The following is a 5,309-nucleotide window of genomic DNA, read 5'->3' on the forward strand; positions in this document are numbered from 1 at the left end:
AGAGAACCTAAGATTGGCATAAGACCTCTGTTTGTGAGGGGCTGCACAGCAGATCGCCCAGGAGTTGCCACCTGCCCCAAGGATGCTTTCATGCTTTCAGATCTGTATAGCAGGACCCCACACATGTGCAATATTGTGAAAGCCCATCATCCAAGGGCTGCAGTATCTAACATGCTTGAAAGTATCCATTTTTTGAAAGACATAACAAGGGAAAATAATAAAATCATGAACTTCCAACCTCTTTTCCAAAAAGTATTCACCTAGTTTATAACTTTCATCTTCCAAGGGATGTTGTGAGTGTGGAAGTTGTTTGAGGATAACATTATAATTGGAGGGAAGGGAAGAGCAAGGAACAATGAGCCATGACTTTGGGCAAGTCCCACCGCCACAACATCTTCTGCCTCTTCTATCAAGTTCCTGCTCTGTAGTTCAATTGACAGTTCCTCAAACTGGGAGACTTCATGAAGAGTATCTGCTCTTTCTCTGTTGGCTGCTATTTACTCCTGTTCAATGTCACCTTCTCCTGCAGAAACATAAGGAAACTTTTATTACTTACTGCTGTGTATTGTGCCTGATATGAGCTGAGTCCCATTCCATGTGCACTTGCAGATACTGCTGCATGGGATCCTTTCAAGTATTTGGAGAAAATTACCAGGGATATAGCCTTGGTCTTAAGGGGTTAAGAGACTCTAGGGGACAAATTTGCATGGTTTGTGACTGCCATTAGCACCTCCGGGGGGGAGGCGAAATTATGCGGGAGTTAGTGGAGGCACAAAACCGGTAGACCTGCTCCTGCTGGTAGCCCCGGGCTGCTGCGCTTCTGGCAATGATGTCATCACTGTGCGTAGTGCCCTGTTTTCGCCCCGCACGACCCATTTTCGCCCTGCGGCAAAAATTGGCCAACGCCTCGTGAGGCCACCACGGGCGATGTCAACGCCAGCCTCGCGGGTCACGAACCGGACCACACTCCACTCGTGGGGCGAAGCTTAAAGGGGAGGTGCGCGGTGCCATTTTGTGTTGTCCTCTGACTTACCAGTCCAGCCTCCGAGTAATTTTTCGCGGGATCCGTGCTGTGATGGTGCAGCCTGGCACTTTGCTTTGGTGCCAGGCTGCGGTCATGGCACCCCACATCTTCGGTGGCCTAGTGGAGGCCCCTGAAACCCATGCAAAGCTCGCAGCATGCCCACCCCTTTAACAGAAGGGGAGGGCCCTGTGATCGTGTGAGCACTATGCAGAGAGGCCGCGTAGCGCTCCGACTTACGCGTGCTTAGCGCCCCAGAGCCAGCCCCCAAGAGGCCTGTCATTGCACTCCACTTCCTCTCGGGGGCGGTCCAATTTAGGTTGCGGAACGGGACCTCTGCGCCGGGCACAGAATGCCCCGCCTCGCAGAGGTTACCGCCCTCAAACAGGGCGATGTGCAATTTCGGCCTCTCTGATGGCTATCAGCGGAGGACATTACATTGTGGGAGGGGGTAGACTAGTTTGTTTCTGGGGCCCCACAAACCTTTGTAATGTGTTACACTTACTTTTCCCCTGCTGGTAAGGTGGTTAGATTTCTTCATGCACTGTATCCAAGTTCTGTGGACTGTGCTGTTCATGTTCATAGCCTCAGCCATCTTTTGCCCTGCTGTTGGCCAGAGTCTTGAGAAGCTTCTGTCCATAGCGTTGAGAACCTTCTACCCATGGCGGGGAAAAGGAAAGACTTGCAGTTATATAGCACCTTTCATGACCTCAGGACATCCCAAAGCGCATTAAAGCCAATTAAGTACTTCTGAAGTATAGTCACTGTTGTAATGTAGGGAAACAGGGTATTCCCACCTTAGCTCCACTTCCTGCAGTAATTGCTCAAATGCTTCATCATCAAAGCCGGGTACCCTTATGTAACCTGTTCTCCTGTCTGTCACCGTATCAGCCATTAGTTATTCTTCCTTTGCACTTTCACTTCATATCTGCAAACACAAAAAAACTTCTCAGAAACACTCCAGGATTCTTGTGGAGAAGTTGCAGGCTTTCCAAATGATGCACTTTGTTCGGGCTATAGCAACTTTTCCACAGGCTATCCTAAAGAAGCTATAAGCTGCCAAAGGCCTTTAAGGCCTGCAGTTGGCACTCCAATTTCATATTTGTCCACTTCAGTAGTCAATCATAACAAGCGGCACCTGCCCAAAGAACGCCTGCAATATTAAAATTAGCTCCAACAGGAGATCGGGACAACAGGCACAATGCAATTCTGGTGCTCCGCAGCACAGGCACAAGGAAAACTGACCCTGTTGGGTGCTACTCTACAGATTGCTGAACTTCAATGTAGAATGGACGGAGTACTGATGGACATGATGATTGGAGTCAATAACTCAGTGATACTTATGGTCTACAGGGCTATAGTAATACCCGCCCTCCTATATGGCTCAGAGACGTGGACTATATAAAGCAGACACCTCAAAACGTTGGAGAAGTACGACCAGCGCTGCCTCTGCAAGATCCTCCTATTGGCAGGATAGACGCACCAACGTCAGTGTTCTCGCTCAGGCCAACATCCCCAGCATGAAAGCATTGACCACACTCGATCAGCTCCATTGGGCGGGCCACATTGTCTGCATACCTGTCACGAGACTCCCAAAGCAAGTGCTCTACACGGAGCTTCGATATGGCAAGCGAGCCCCAGGTGGGCAGAGGAAATGCTTCAAGGACACCCTCAAAGCCTCCTTGATAAAGTGCAATTTCCCCACCGACTCCTGGGAATCCCTGGCCCACAACCGCCCAAAATGGAGGAAGAGCATCCGGGAGGGCGCTGAGCACCTCGAGTCCCATTGCCGAGAACAAACATATCTAGTGGAAGGAGCGTGCGTCAACTCAGGTTTCCCACCCACCCTTTCCTTCAACCAATGTCTGCCGCACCTGTGACAGAGACTGTAGGTCCCACATTGGACTCCTCAGTCACCTGAGAACTCACTTTTAGAGTGGAAGCAAATCATCCTCGACTTTGAGGGACTGCCTATGATGATGATGATGATACTTAGAGGCAGCAAAATAGGGGGATATTTCAAACTGCTCCAACTGTAATGGTTTCTGCAATAGGGTCACAGCTCTAAGTATTTCTGAGAGTGGGGATTTCAGGTAATGGACAAGGGTTGCAGTCATCTATAAAGAAAGTAAAAACATAAGATGCTGGAAATACTCAGTATCTTTGGAGAGAGAAACACAGTTAACGGTTCAGGTTGATGATCTTTCGTCAGAACCGGAAAAAGTTAGAGATGTAACAGAAAATGAGGTGAGCGAGGGAACCTGAGTAGGAACAAAGAATGTTCCACATATCCTACGAAAGGCAGGAATAGCTAGGACTCATACGAGTTCCCATAGCAATACCTTTTATTTGGAGGAAGTGAGTGGAGTCAAAGGAGAAGTTGTTCAAGGTGATAACAAGTTCAGCCAGGTGGTGGATGTGGACTAGTTGGGCCTCCGTTCAGGAAAAAATGGAGGACCCTCAGGCCGTCCTGGTGGGGGGTGGAGGTGTAGAGGGATTGGACGTCAATAGTAAAAAGGAGATGGTTAGGGACAGGAAACTGGAAACTGTTATAGTGTGGAGGGTGTCGGAAGAGTTGCGGATAAAGGTAGTAAGAGACCGGACAAGGGGAGAAAAAATAGTTCAAATAGGAAGAAATCGTTCTGTGGGGCAAGAACAGGCTGAAACAATGGGTCTCCTAGTGCAATCCTGGTTGTAGGTAGAAGTGGACTGTGCGGGGTTGGGGGACTATAAGGTTGTAGGCCGTGGAGGGAAGATCTCCAGAGGAGATGAGATCAGTGACAGTTTTGGGTTATGGTCCATGGGGAGGTAGGAGGAGGTGTCAGAAAGATGGCTTTCAGCCTCCGCAAGCTAGATGCCGGTTTGCCAAACAATGAGAGCACCATCCTTGTCATCAGGTTTAATGACAATGTCAGGGTTGGACCTGAGAGATCGGAGTGCTGCAAGTTCCAAGGGAGTTGGTTGGAGTAAGTGAGGGGAGCAGAGAAATTGAGACGGCCGATGTCACGTCGGCAGTTTGCAATGAAAAGATCTAGAGAGAGTAAGAAGCCAGAGGGAGGGACTTAAGTGGAACAAGAATTCTGAAGACGGGAGAAAGGGACAGTGGGGGGATTCCTGGCCAAAGAAGTGGACACGGGGTCGAAGGTGACGGAAGAAGAGTTTAACATCGTGCCTAGCTCAAAATTCATTGAGGTGGGGGCGTAAGGAAATGAGGCTGAGGCCTTTGCTGAGGACTGATCTTTCGGGATTACAGAGGAGCAGATTAGAGAGGATAGTGAAAACACTGGAAAGTGTGAGATTGGAAGAAAGGATTGGGTCAGAGGAAAGTAAAGATGAAGAAGGGGCGTTGGTATCCAAGAGTTGTTGAAGCTTGTGGTCCTTGACACTTGAAACGAAGAAAAAAGAGTGTTTTGTAAAAGTGTCAGATGAGGCGAAGGCCAAAATGGAACGAAGGACCAGGACAGCTTTGAGATAAAGCGAGTTGGTGATGCTGAAGAGAAAGGTCGAGAGCGTGTATGTGGCGACGCATGGTATTGAACATGGATTTCAGGAAGCGGCAAGAGCAGTGGGTCAAGGAACACTGCATATTATGCAGAAATCTGTAATCATGGGTGGATTCGAAACAGAGGGTGGAATTTCAATTGGAATCCATGTAGAATAAGTGAGAGCCAAAGACAGTTGCTGAGGAAAGAGATGTGGCTGTGAAAGTGAGTTTTGATAGATACCGATCAAACATGAGAAGGGAAACGGAAAGAAAGGTGAACAAGATAAAAGAGACAAATGGAAATCCTGTTGGAGAGAAGAGAACTTTTTTAATGTAGTCTTTCCTGGAAGAGAAGTGGCATTGAATTAAACACTAATACAGCTTTGAGATAGAGTGATTCGGTGCTGCTGAAGAGAGAGGGTGAGAGAGTGCATGGGACAGAGCGGAGTGTGGATCGCAAGAAACGCCATGTACATTTATAAAGGAAGGTTTCTTTGAAGGCTTTAACTGTCATTTCAGTCTGGCATCTCAGCTGGTTGGATGAGGAACTTGAAATACAAAGCTTGGGATATCACAGGTATTGGTTTTCAGGTGAACTCTTTGTCTATGCTGATAGCACTCATCATCATCATCATCATAGGCAGTCCCATTTTAGAGTGGACTTGCATCCACTCTAAAAATGAGTTCTCAGGTGACTGTATAGTCCAATATGGAAATTACAGTCGCTGTCACAGGTGGGACAGACAGTCATGGAAGGAAAGGGTGGGTGGGGAGTCAGGTTTGCCGCACGCTCCTTCCGCTGCC

General features: G+C 48.3%; 1 long non-coding RNA gene across 1 annotated transcript; it reads right to left on the minus strand.

Moving 5' to 3' along the window:
- Positions 1–239: 239 nt before the first annotated feature.
- LOC139277963 (uncharacterized) lies at positions 240–1,582 on the minus strand. The gene is made up of 2 exons (XR_011596189.1): positions 1,527–1,582; positions 240–523 (listed from the first exon to the last, which is right to left on the minus strand). It is a non-coding gene; the product is annotated as an uncharacterized lncRNA (long non-coding RNA).
- Between the last annotated feature and the right edge of the window lie 3,727 nt (positions 1,583–5,309).

This window comes from Pristiophorus japonicus, chromosome 13, assembly GCF_044704955.1.
Source record: "Pristiophorus japonicus isolate sPriJap1 chromosome 13, sPriJap1.hap1, whole genome shotgun sequence".
Lineage (NCBI taxonomy): Eukaryota > Metazoa > Chordata > Chondrichthyes > Pristiophoridae > Pristiophorus > Pristiophorus japonicus.